The 14,471-nt window shown below is 39.5% G+C and overlaps 1 protein-coding gene across 4 annotated transcripts in view; it reads left to right on the forward strand.

Moving 5' to 3' along the window:
• CORIN (corin, serine peptidase) overlaps positions 1-14,471 on the forward strand; it is a 119,116-nt gene that overhangs the window by 26,528 nt on the left and 78,117 nt on the right. The gene's annotated exons all lie outside the window — the stretch shown is intronic.

Here is a 14,471-nt window from a genome sequence, read left to right on the forward strand (position 1 = left end):
TATTCTGGTGTGGAGGATGATGATATATAACTGGGAGATGAGATATAAATTTTGGAACAGCGAAACTGAAATATTCTGCGGGAGTAAAAGTGATTTTTTTGAGGGACAAGTAAAACTTAAAGACCACATGGGATTGGTGGTAGTAGATCAAATTATTTCTCTCTTGCTTAGTGTCTGAATCCAACTGTGAACATTAGCACATGTCTGAAGAACAATAAACTAGGGCTGGCATACTGAGACACTGGAACACTATGTGGTAGCAGATTCCAGTGACCTGCAGTGAGTCCTGGTGAGTGTTTGCTCAGTCTCCCATGAATCGATGTAATCACTTCTGAACCCATATAAAATGGATGTTTGAGCTTTTAAAGCATATCTTATAAGGAAACTAACCTCTAAATGAAGTGAGGCTGATATTCCATTGTCATCAATGCATGCTAGTAAATCATCCATCAGTAGAAGTTTCATCTGGTTTAAGCATGGGGACATTGATGCATTTCTGTTGATTTAGTAAGCATGCATAACTTGGACTTTATGCTGATTTTATGCAGTATGTTAAAAGATGAATGATATGTCATTTAACATAGAGAGTGCCAGTTCAAAGCCAACCAGAGAAAATTGTCTGAACACATTTGGACTGGCATTCATGTAGCCGTTATGTTTTTGGTCTGATGCTAGTATCCCTAGCACCATATTTGCTTTACTAGTGGACCACAGCTTCAGTAAAAGACATTAGTAAGAGAAATGATAAATATTGTGACCATATGGTATTCAGTCAAGACTTTAAAATAACACAAGTCAGACATTGCTGAGTTACTAACTGGAGGGGAATGAAATTTGGCACATGTGACATCAATTATTTAAGAAGTCCTCAAAGCAGCAGCAAGTTCTTTGGCAAAAATTCTAGCAAAGAATAGATTAGTGGGTTAATAGGAATGAATGATACAATAAGGAAGAGATGAAGAAGTTTATTTCCATTTTACAAGGGGAAGCAACGCCTCACAAATCTATCAGAAAGTTCTTTGAAGGAAATGCTGAAAATGTTCGTTAATACAACACACTTGGCTTTTCAAAATGCTGTTAACGAGTCTTCACCAAAAAGTTTTACAGACACACTTCTCATAGAGTAAGTGTTCATTAAAAGACAGAAGGAAAGATGAGAATGAATGGCTAGGCTCCAGAGTGAAGAAGGCTGCTCATGGAGTCTTACAGACAGTGTTTTCTAATTGGGGAAACAGTGAATGGTCAAGTAATAACATTTCTGCCAATACAGATTTAGCTGCCTAGAATTAATAGCTGGGGATCACATAAAGGTCTCATAGTGGAGGCAGTGGCTGATAAAATGTTTAAATGACTTTGTGCCAGTAGATGTGAAATAATTCTGGAGAGAGGGAAACAATGCTAACTCTATCTAATACAATGCTGGACTCTCAGCAAGCATTGTCACCAAAAGAAGGACCAGATGGGCTGCTGCAGTCAGTGTTCTGGTCCCATGAGAGCCACCACCATGAAGTTTAAAAAGAACAAAATGGAAAATCTTGCTTCATCAGTGTGTAACTTCAGAAAGATAATGGTAGAATTGGAAAAGGTGAAGAGCAGGCAACTAGACCAGTAGAGACATGGAAAGACTTGGATGGGGGGAGGCACTAAATAGAAGAGAGACACTGTTCTCCTTCTGGAAAACAGCTGGCTTATGAGTAAGTGCTTGTGGTCGATATGCAGGCCATTTTGAATGTCTAGGTGAAATAGAACAGTTACTCACTGTTTTTCATTATATGAAGAGTGGCTTTTTTTTTTCTTTTTTTTTTTTTTGCCTATCATGCAGTAAACTAACAAAAAACAAAAAAAAAAAAAAGGAGACTTCATGGAACTTACTGCCACAGGATGATGGGAAAACCAGAAAGTATGGAAATGCTTGGAGAACTCTGTGAGGGCTTCATCTGTTGGGGCTTGTAGAAGCAACAGTCCACTGGCAACTTCTGAAGGTTCAAGATTTTATGTTGCCAGAAGTTGCTGTTACTGTCCTAGATGGTTGCTCCTTTTATTTGCCCAATATTATTAGAATTTTTCTTGACTATATAATTCTGGCCCCTGCTAAAGGCCATGTTCTGAGTTAAATGTATCCTGTGTTACCACTCTGTTGGAAAATAAGTGAAGGAATATGTTTTTCCTGTTGAGGGATTTGAATTTGTGTGACTTCATATTTAAGTGTTTTCTGGAGGCATGGGCCATGGTCCTAAGCCACGAGGGCAGCTCACTGGAGTGTTTTCTGATAGCAAAAACATCACGATGGGAGTCTTAGGTGAACCAATAGGTTCACTACTGTTTATTCATGGAATTTAGAAGTATATGCAGTAATATTCTGTTCATGTGTCAATCAATGCTTAACAGAAGAAGGACCACATATTAAACAGTAATTATTGTAAAGAATAAAGCATGGTTTTCCAAGAAAATATTAATACAATTTTATTGGTCCTTTTTTTTCTCTTTGAAACAAACGCAGACTCCACGTAGGCAGTAAAGTGGGAGACCTGATTCAAATGAAGCAGACTCCCTGTTTTATAATACTGATGATTTGGGGAGACAGGAAGGAGAGCAAGTGGGGGCTGATATTCTTCCAAGAAAAACGTGCTGTAAATGAATGGAATATACACTGGGACAAGAAGTATTAGTATCTGATTTTGTTTCTTCCACACACCGGTGTGTATGCATATGTATATCTGATATTCCTTTTAGTATGTGCTAAGTCTCCTAGTGGATCTCTCCTGGCAGACAGTCTAGTAAAGCAACTCCTCTGCCATTTCACAAAAACCGTTTCAGTGGAGAACCGTGCCGGTGGCCAGTCCTAACGTGAAAAGGAACATGTCCAAGCTTGATCTTCAGCCGTGCCCGGGTGTGCGCGCCGTGCCCTCGTGTGCGCGCCGTGCCCTCGTGTGCGCGCCGTACCCTCGTGTGCGCGCCGTGCGCTCGTGTGCGCGCCGTGCCCTCGTGTGCGCGCCGTGCGCCCGTCCGGCAGGCTGGGGAGCTGGGAGCGCCGGGCGCTTTCTCCGCTCGGCCCGCTAGTGCCCTCCGCCGCCACCAGAGGGCGCTGCGAACGCGGGCCCCGCGCGGCCGGAGAGGGGCTGGAGTGGGGCTGGAGAGGGACAGGAGCGGGGCTGGAGAGGGACTGGAGAGGGACAGGAGCGGGGCTGGAGTGGGGCTGGAGAGGGACAGGAGCGGGGCTGGAGAGGGACTGGAGAGGGACAGGAGCGGGGCTGGAGTGGGGCTGGAGAGGGACAGGAGCGGGGCTGGAGAGGGACAGGAGCGGGGCTGGAGAGGGACAGGAGTGGGGCTGGAGAGGGACAGGAGAGGGACAGGAGCGGGGCTGGAGAGGGACAGGAGCGGGGCTGGGACAGGGCTGCAGGCGCTCCTGGGGAGTGAAATACGGGCACTTGCAAAACTCTGCAGCAGGGCGAACATCCCCCCGAGCCCTGAACGATTGCTTTAAAGGATGAAGTGGAAAAGTGTCCTCGTAAAAGCGACTCACTCTATCAGAGTTTCAGAAAGCTCAGGGTTTATGTTTGCTTGCGTTTTTTACTCTCCCTAAATGCAGAGGACCCTTGGGTCTTTTAATATTTCTAGCACGTCTTTGAAACTGAGTGACTTAATTTCTTTGCAATCCTCCACTCAGCCTAGATGTTATACTAAGTCTATTATCACTTAACTACATTCAATTTATACATGTAATAAATCTCTTTGTTGCTGCCCAGGATTTCTTATTTTGTATTTGGTGTTCTGCTACTTCTAGAATTCCTCTACCCAGAATCTGGTGTTCTGCCCCTGCTGCTAGATAGGGTCTGCCCCACATTTCTATTTGGTGGGAAAGAGCAATATGAAAACTGCAGTGGGGATAGCTGGACACAATAAGTCATGAGCGGTGCAGAAACAAGAAATTCCATGTCTATCTCTGCCTTGTCCTGCTCATACTAAATACTTTTTTCTACTGAAGCTAAGGTATCTCATAACTGCATCCCAAGTCAGTCCATAAGCTTGAGTTTCCCTAATCCCCAGTATTTCCAGCAGTGATCTAATAAAAAAATTTGTCTTTTAGCTCAATTTATGTTTAATTATTCACACAAGTTGGAATAGACTCAATTATGTAAGGAATAATAGCAGCAATAGATGCATGGTAGATTTCCTAAAAAAATTTTTTTACGTTTATTTTAACGTTGTTAAAACACTATTTTCTCTTGAAGGGAAAATGGTTTTGGTTTTCCAGATTGTCATAGAAGAACATAAGCAGTTTCCTAAATATCAGGCCAGGAGTTTAGCCACTGAACTGTCTTTTTTTCATGCATATGGAAGCATGAATAGACTAATATGGTAACTATTAATTTTGTTGGTGCTTGAGTCCATGCTCAGGAGTGTTTTCCAGCAGTATTTTCTGTTTCATTACTTCACTTACACCTACATTTTCTCTCAAAATTAAAGATAGTGAGAAAAGCTGCACTAAAATTTTGACAATACATTTCTCATTTAAAAATGCATTTTTTCACTAGTCAAAATAATCACTGGAACCATTCTGCTTTTCTTCTCTAGAAGAAATTTAAAATTATGTTTGCATTTCATAGGGCAAAATTAATGACCTAGAAGAGAAACATGGTGGATTTTCACTAAATTCAGTAGCAAGAACCCAGTTTTCATCAGTTTCACCATTGTTGTTTCTTACGAGTGCATGGGCATAGCTTGGAAAGGAAACTGTGAAGTTTCTCACAAGTACAATATATTCATTAGCTGAAATCCAAAAGTTTCTTAAAAGCCATTACTCACTATATAGAGTATACAGCAATTTTTTGTTACCATTTATAAGGCAAAAAAAAGCTTACTAGCTTTTATCACATGCTTCATTACTGCTGTCAGGTAACTGCAAGTTTGTCAAAAACTTCAGATACTTGTGTGAAAATTGTAACGAGGTTGTTAACACTTACCTCTAGCTAAGCTTGTGATTTCAATTAATTTTAATAAATTCATAGCTCATTATTGCAGTTCTTCTGTCAGTAGATCATTATCTCTTCAAATTCAGTCTGATGAAACAATATGCTGTATAAGATATCTAATAGACCTCAAATACTTGTTGGCATGAATAAGTAATAAGTACTGTGAATAGCTATCACACCCTCCTTGAAGTTCTGTTATCTTTACTCTTCAATGGTGTGGTTTCCTTTAGAGTGAGAGATTCCCACTTCTACTCTAGATTGGAAATAACTACAAAGTCAGCTTTATTCTAGTGTTTAAATGACACATGTGCTTCTGGAGTTGAGTATGTGTGTACCTTTAAAGCTAAAGAATAGAAGACTTTCAGCTTTACTCCTGTTATGCATCCATCATGGGTTTTTAAACTTGTTGCTTGCATTTTGAGCAGACATTTGTTGTCAGGTTGAACCATGAATTGATCAAGAGGCTAAGCAGGACATCAAATGCTTAGGGAAGCTTTCAAGGATGGAACAACCAAGCAAAGCATATCTGAAGAGAATTGTTTGAGAATTGCAGGCATTGACTTTTGTTTCAGACCCATCAGCCTGTCTGAAACTATTTTGAAAGTATTTGTGTGGTTATTTCAACAAAAAGATGATGTTAATACATGTTTTGTTCTATATTGTGATTGTTCACTTTGTTTCCATCTGGTAGTGGTATGTGATTTTGTGACTGATGAAAATGTATCTGTTTTGTGCTTCTGCATGGTCTGTTATGGATTATGACTGATAGAGTAAAGCCAGGTGTGGGTACAGAGCCATTTTTAATGTAAAATGGTAAGCTCTAAACTCTTGTCCAAATATTGGAAAGTCAAAGAGTTGATACAACTAAGTGATTTACAGTCAGTGTCATATTTTGCAATCATGTGAAATTCAAGAAGAACATAATGAGTACCATGGTTTGAAATCATTGTAGAGATGGGAATCTGAGAAACTGATAAACAGCCAAATAAAGCTAAAGATTAATTTAGCTACTAATTCATGCACAAAATCTGTCTCTCTCACCTTTATTATTACTGATAATTTAAAAAATTATGCTCTCCAATGAAATAAAATAGCAGAAGTTCATACCAGAAATTAGGAAAATCTTTTTCATTGGATGGGTAGTGCAGAACCCACTGCCTACAGAGGCTGTGGAATCCTATTCCTTGGGTGTTTCCAAGACTCAAAGTCATAGATGACAACATGCTGGCAGCAATCTCACTTGGAGCAGCAAATTGGGTAGAGACCTCCAAAGGACTCTTTCTCCCAGTAGTTCTGTGATTCTAGGGTATAAAAAAATGGGTAGTAGAACCATAGGCATTTTGCATGGTAGAATAAAGTTTAACATTACATCTGGTTTCATGGTATTTGAGATAATTTAATCCTGATTTTCTTGGGGAAACTTATAATTTCTCTCTAACTCACATAGGCAATTAAACAATGAGCTGCAAGAGAGAGCATTGAAGGAAGCTATTGGTATTTATTAGTGAATTTTTTGAAAGAAATAAATGGACTTTCCATTCTGTGAAGAGCAGTTGAAGTACAAGGATTTAAAAATCTCAGTTTGCACAAACAACTTGCAGGCATCATGTTCCTGAGATGTAAATGCAACCTGAACTGACATACGATTCTGAAAAACTTAATCATGTTAAGCTTTTACACCCTGTCCTTTTACACACTAAAAAATAGAGTGGTATTTGTCTTCTGATTGCTCTGGCTGAGAAAGTTTGTCAGAATTCTTTCTTGTTCACACAACAAAAACATAGTATAACTGGAACATTAAATAATAACTCCATTAATGTAGCCAGCTAGGCTTGTCTGTGAACAGAAGCATTCAGACTCTACTGGTAGAAAAATAATTAGGCTGTCACTGAATATTTTGAAAATACAATGCTTAAAGTTCCAGTGATACAAACAAGAGAGTCAGTAGCAGTCAAATAAAGAAATGGCCAAGGAAATTTTATCTCATATCCTGCAACATATATTTTGCCAAATGTGCTGTCAAATTCAGAAGATCCAGTCTGCAGTATTCCTGGGCAATGCTAATGATCTTGTAGAGACAATGGCAATGCTATAATGAAACAAGCACATAAATGCCTCTGAAAAATATAGTTGTGGGAATTTCCCATAGGGGAAACAATTAATTTGTTAGACTGATCAGCCTTAATTCACTAGGGCTTTGATGATCAACACCCAGATCTTAAGCTTCCCCTGTGAACTTCCAAGTGGGTTGCAAAGCATATGTTGTGTGTACTTGCAGTGTTCTGTTTTCAAGTGAGGTGCTGTGGCTAGCACAGGTTTTTCCCATGAGAAGTTTTCTTGTGTTTTGTAAATAAAGATAAAGTTTGGATGTTGTTGGAACAGTGTCCCAGAACTTGGACAGTGCAGGCCTGGCCAATCAGGCCTGGGGGAAGGTTTCTGACTGACCAATCTGGGTGACTTTTGAGAACTCTATATATGTGATGAAATCAAAACAATAAAGGTCATTCCTTCTTGCCACTGAGAACTGGTGCTTTCATTACTCTGCTAGCTGCTCAACAGCAACAAGGTGCTATGTTCTGCTCTTAGTTTCTAGACAGATTTCAGAGGAAGGGGTTTGCTGCGTTATTTTTCTCTGAAACTGAGTTGTGTATAGTTGTAATTGTGAGATATACTTGGAAAAAAGGAGCCTAATTTCTTGTTAAATAGATCAGAAGAGTGGCTATTCTAAAAAGGTAGTTAACCAGAGAGAACTGGGACAGCTCAGGCACAGCCTATTTGTCTGCTGACCTATTCATAACCTCAACTGTTTTAAGTCTTTTACAAAGAAAGCAATGTGTTTTTTTGTTTTGTTTTGAACATAACAGTATTGGTACACAATTAAATGTTGTCAATCACGCTAGCATTAATTTTCACTGATTGAAAACATGTTTGTTAGAAAAACCCACCAAAAAACCCAACCAGAAACATCTGAATGCCCACCTGGTTCCAGTGGAAGCTACCATTTTTTATGCATTTTTTAAAAAAAGGCCTATTAAGAGTGGTAAAGTCATGTACATGTTTCAAAACAATAGCAAAATCCTGTCCAACCTAATGTGCCATGGAAATTAGCCTCTAACGATAGATCTAATCCTAGAATTAATTTCAACATGTACCTTTTGTTTAAGGGCAGGCTCTTAGAAATATGTCTCCAGTTTCACTAAAGAATCCCGTAATTAGGAAATGACTAATCAAAATACCATATCTGGAGCACAGGCCAGCTTGCACCTCATGGGGGGTAAATGTTCAGCCTTAGCTTTCGTTCTTGAGCTTACCTGCTCTCAGCTCTGCCTGCCCAAGGGGTTAAGGAAGAATGTGCTTCAGCCAAGAAATGCAGCATCTGGAAGCAACTTGCTGAAAGAAGTGGGGCTCCAAAAGATGAGGTGACTTGATGAAGTGTCCAGGCTTTTGCAATATTCTTTAGTCAGGAGAATAGCTGAGTTAGAATTTATGACTTGCTGTGAGCAAGAAGTGACTGGGGCAGACTGGGTGTGGTGTTCCACTCTACAGCAGCTGGTACAGATTGCCTTAAAAAAATTATGATAACACTTCAACTCTGATCTAGAATCTGAGTTATATTTCTCTCATGGCTAATCCACTTTCTGTGACTTGGGAGATAATGAATAGTTTTTCTCTCTACTGCAGGTGGTCAGTAGCCTTATCACCTCCCCCTTTGGTACCTGTGGAGCACAAGGGGAAGGTGATAATCACTCATTCCTTTCAAATTGTATAATTCATTAGCTGAATGAAATTAAATGCAGAGCAGTTGTTTTCAGCTAGTTCTGGTGCCTGGCTTTGTTTCAGATCCGTGGATGGAATTTGCCATTCAAAGGTTTGTTTTCCTTTTCCCCACATAAGCTATTACGAGTCAGCTGGGCTTCATTTAGAGGTTAGGAGTACTGAGGTCCCCCTTTGCTCTGAACCATACAGTGCTGCATGCTTTTTATGGCATTTGTTTGCTCAATGAGCTGACTCAGCTCCAGCACTGGCTAAGCTAGCTCTTGGGTGGTTTGGCACAAAAGTTGTTTCAAAGGAAATGGAAGCACACATGCTTGCGAGGAAGCAGTATTGCACCATTGCATCAGGTCAATTGTCTTGTGAAATGTTTTTCTGACCATGTCAGCTGACTTAAGAAAAGTCATGACCTTTTGTTAGAAACTTACTTGGGCAGTATCTTGCTTATATCTTTAGGCTACTATCACTGTTACTGAAACATGAGTGTGATCCCTCAGGAGACACGAGCTTGTCAAATGTCTACCCACATGTAAATGCAGCAAAATTATACTACTTCTTTTCAGATTATGTCTTTTTGCTGTGCTAAAAGCTGTATAAATGCACTTCTCTTAAGCCTTTCTTTAGGGATCAAGACATTACATTTCATGTGTAAATTGCTTCTGATAATTTCCCAAGTCTGCAGGATCATTTGTGCCCATTATCACCTAAAATAACAGCTATTAGTGCTTTTAGTTAAGTGCTTCTTAATCCATGTTTCCATTTTGCAGTATACTACAGAGGATCTCTTCTAGCAAAAGAGAAATGCTTATTATTCACAGATCAAAGGGAGGCACCTTTTTACATTGTTTTCCATCTCCTCACCTTTTTTACATTTTGGTAATGGAGGTATTGCTGTTTACACACACTTTTGCTTTTGTCTTGTCTACAGACATAGTATTTACCAAAAGTTTGTTGACTGTGGTAGCCCTCTTTAAAGAGAGATACTGGTCAACACCTCAAGGGTGTTTTCATCTTGTCAAGAGAGGCTATCAGAAATGGGGATCTTGCTGTTGACAGTTGTTTGTAATATTGTGCTTATGCACCAGAGTATGCAGTTGTCTTTTTCTTCCCTTTCTCAGTGTTTAAAGGATGGTTTTAGGTATCAGTGCTCTATTTCCATGGTACAACTACATAGTTTGTCAGTTGCAAAGGAAACAAGAAGTGTCATGGTGATGCCTGAAATGCTGGTAAAAATGAGATGCAGACACTTCAGTATAGGGCAAAGGGAATAACCTTGGTTTCATATGATCCCAGGTGCACCATTGTCAAAGGTGGAACCACGACAAAAAAAAGGCCCTGGGTACAACATGTATGCAATTTTATGGACCTCACCAATTAGCATCTCTATCTAAAATTCCCCAGTAAGAAACCTAACAAATTAAGTAATTGTCCCCTTATTCTAATTATCTCCCCCCAAAAAGGCTACAACTTAATTTACAAAAACATGCTCCAGAGATGAGGCTCCTTTCAAGGTTGGTGCCTCATGTTCTTGAGATTGTGGGGATGTTTCATCTTTCCCAAAGAATTCTGAACTAGGCTAGAGTACAAGGGTTATAAACATGTGGGGCTAAGATACAGGGAGTGAAAAGCAGAGGGAATGGGAAAGGGTATAAAATGTATAAAAAGGGTATAAAAAGAGTATAAAGAGAAAGGACAAAACCATCAGGCATCATTGGAAGTGGTGATGCTGTCAGCAATGGGTTTGTTGCTTTATGTGGATGATACAAAATTTGATTGTGATAGAGCAACCCCCTATAGTTTTAGTGCTCTTTTTTTAACAGACAGCAGATAGAGTGGGAGACAGCAACAATGCTGGTCTTGTGATTTCTTTTGGCAAATAACTGTGTGGTACTAGGAGGCATCAGTTTAGAGAAACGTAGCTATAGAACAATTTACTCCTCAGTAAGTCTCCATCTTTAAAAATTAGAGATTAATTTTAATCTTACTACAGCTACAGCTTTTTATACTATTTTTTAGAAGGTGCATGTATAATAAGGGAATGCTTTAGTTGTGTAAGAATACCTGTGCTTTAGTTGTAAGACAATGGAAAATGTTGCCTGATGCACATCAGTAAAGAAACCTTAAGAAGTCAGTGCTTTTGAAACATGTGATTTGTATTTTATAGGCTTCTTACTGACTACAACTTCTTTTTTATTCATGGAATCATTATTGAAATTATTCCTATGCAGTGATCATACAATACTTATTTAATAGAATTGCAGAAGTGAATTCTGTCTATTATACTAGAAGTAGTTTTGAGCTAATCAGAGGCAGTTGACATGTATTATGTACATGATGTTCCCTTTTAAGAATCAGTTTGAGTGGAAGTTTGAAATGCTGTTTTGATTTTGTGCAAATGTACCTGAATAGATACAGAAGGAATATGTGCAATTGCTGAGAATCCTAGCAGGAGCCACAGATGAGTAGACAGCATTCAGCTCTTCTTCATTCATTGTGTTACTTTTATTTCTGTTGCTCCACTTCCCTTGTCATGAAGAATTTGGAACTTGCTTCATTTACAGACGTCTCTTTAGGAAATTTTTTATTTTTCCAGTACTGTGGTGACAATATATATTGGTTCACATTAAATCTCAAGGAGCTACATAAGTCAAGATTGGTATATTTAAAAGGGGAAGGCAACTATTTAGAACAACACTTGAGCATATGCTAACTTCATTCCTATTCAGACAGCACTTCAGCATATGCTTGAAAGATGCTCTCAGTAGAGAAGCAGTCTAGCCTCAAGATTGAAATTCCAAATAAGCCAAAGTTTGTGCTTTAAAAAAATCAGTTGGCACCTGTCTGCCCTGTTGATTTGAATAGGGTCTGTTGGTGCTCAATAGTTCTGAAAAAAACTGTCCATGTAGCCTATGGCTAACTTTTATTCCTACATGCAAGGATGTAAAAGTTTTAAGCAGTTCCTTCTATTAGGATCTTGAGAACAGTGCTAAACTTTAGAATTCCCTTAATTAGCCATGGTCTGACAGAGAGGTTCTGCAACTTTTCCCAAAACTGTGACCTCTGATTTGAGGCATCCAATTAATGCTTACTAGAATAGTTCACCACTAATGAGATAAATGCCTTCTAGAACCGGATGTCTCATTTTGGATATCCAGTGGAAGATGCTAAATCTTGGTACAGCAGTCTCAAATATTCAGTTAGTAATTCAAAATATATAGGAATAAAGTTAAGAATAGTCTTTGTAATGCTTTCATTAACATCTATTATTTTAACTGCATATAAAACAGTGTGATTTTACCATTTAGGTAGACTGAATTTTGGAAGGATGACTAAGTAGTCTGGTTAAAACAAGTGTTTAATTTGTTATTTTAGATAAAGGTACATTTGCAGCATTTGTGTTCTAAGTATTTCAGCATTCCATGATGGAAAAAAATGGAACTGAGTGTCAAGTGACATAAAAGTGTAATGGTTGTTTAGAACTGAGATATTAATCAAAGAAAAGCACCCCCAGTTTTAAAATAGGCTCAAATGATTTGTATCTGAATACCTTACACCCTCATAAGTATTTTTAAAATTCTTGTGTAAATAATTATCCAAATCTGACATGGCTACATGGGATCTGGGCTAGTTAAGTGAAGTATTTAAAGAGACAGTACAGCAATGCATGAGCTGAAACTTACTTTATAGAATTGTTTTAGTATTCTCAGTTATATATTCATTTTACTTGAATTTGGAAAGGACGGACATTTTTTTTAGACTATGGTGGATTGCTCTTTATGGGCTTATCCACCCAGCTGCTCTCTCACTTTTTCCCCTCCACAGGACAAAGGGAGGCAGGAAACAAGATGAACAATATCTTAGGTTGAGTGAAAGGCAGAGAGATCGCTTACCAATTGCTATCAGGTGCAAAACAGACGCCGGGAAAAATTAACTGAATATATTGCCAATTGAAACCAGAATTGGATGGTGAGGAATAAATACAAGAAGTAAAACACCTTCCCTCATCCTGCCCTTCTTTCACAGGCTCAGCTTCACTCCTTCATTCCCAACTCCTCTAGCTCCTCCCTGCTGTGAGTGGCACAGGAGGATGGGAATGGGGTTGTGATCAGTCCGTAGAACTTCCACTATGCTGCTTCTTCCTCCTCACAATTTCCCCTTCTTCAGTGCTGGATTTCTGCCTGGGCTGCAGTCCTTCCAGAAAAAATCCTGTGTGGGCCCTCTGGACGGGTTGCAGTCCCACAGGATAAGCCTTCTTCAGCGTTGTTCCTTCACAGGCTGCAGTACTCCCAGGACATGGACATCTGCTCCAGCATGGAGCCCTCAACAGGCTGCGGAATGGATAACTGCTCCATCCCAGGTCCCTCCCATGGGCTGCAGGGGAAATCTCTGCTCTGGTGCCTGAAGCACTATTTCCCTTTCTTCTCTCACCTTGGCTAAACTAGATTATTTCTCACACTTCTATTTTCCTCACTCACTCCTGTGTGCAGAATTTTGCTTTTGCAGATGTGCTGACCCCATTCCCCTGGAAAGCTATTTTAGTATCACCAGATTTTGGTGTTACAACCCAATGGGTAGATTTGATTATTGTCTTGATAGTATTTTTCAAAAATAACTTTACAACTTCAGAGCAGGAGTTGCACTGAGAATCACTGGCAGGCAGTGCTAACACATACAGTCACTTTTGAAAACTGCACTCTGCAGTTTTGAAAGTTCTCTTAATTTTGAGACTTAACACTTCTTTGCTAGTCTCACAGATTTACTTTTAATTCTGAATGGAGAATCTGTCCCAGAATTGTATGGAAAATTATGATTCCTGGATGATCAGATCCATTAGTTGCTGTGCTGTGGGAATGAGAAGAGTGAAAATGGGGGTATGCTGGCAGAAATGGGTGTAACCTGGCACAAAGATTTCCTGTTGGCAGTAGTGGGAGGCAGGGAAATCTCAATCTGGGGATTTATGGACATGAGTGGATAGACTTGCTCTTATTTCAGTGGAGCAAAATTCAATTCCTTAATTTTTGTTGAAATTTCTGGAGAGGGAGAAGACAAAGGGGTATACTCATCAGGCACTGGGAAAATAGGGACTGTTTTTTACCAGGTCTCGATAAAATCTGAAACCCATCTTCTTTGTCCATCCCTTCAGACATCATGTCTAGACTGAAAGGCAAGTAAAAGGCAGACTTGCTGAACCCTAAGATCTGCATCCTGTCTGCTTTACATCCCTAGCTTTTATCAAGTTGGGAGGTCAGGTGTAAATAACCCACACAATTCTTGGGAGAAGTCAGTCCCAAAATGTTGCATGACGGAAAGGATCTACCTTATGGTAGTTTGCTACTTTTGTCCAGTTTGCCCAGATAATAAGGAGTGCTAAGGGTTGAATGTGCTCAAGTTTTTCCCCTTCAGAAGGCTGGAGTTGGAACAATCACCTAGCATGAGTTTGATTTCATTACAGCATGGCAGAGTCTGGTCTTGAGAATGGGACAAGGCCCCTGCTTAATGCACAACGTGGAAATGCTCTGAGTGTGGAAAAAATGTTGCTGACTAGAATGCCTGACTAGAAGGCTTGACTAGAAGGCTTAGAAAGGCCTTCATCAAAGTAGGGAGTTGTCATAAATACTATAATTTTAATAGATTGTTTGTGATGTGTTGGTAGGGAAGAGGAGAAAGACTGCAGAAGTAAAACCATCACCTTGGGAAAAATATGTAAGCAAGTCTATGATTTTGTCA

Source organism: Lichenostomus cassidix, chromosome 4, assembly GCF_008360975.1.
Source record: "Lichenostomus cassidix isolate B80296 chromosome 4, HeHo_3.0, whole genome shotgun sequence".
NCBI classification, from domain to species: domain Eukaryota; kingdom Metazoa; phylum Chordata; class Aves; order Passeriformes; family Meliphagidae; genus Lichenostomus; species Lichenostomus cassidix.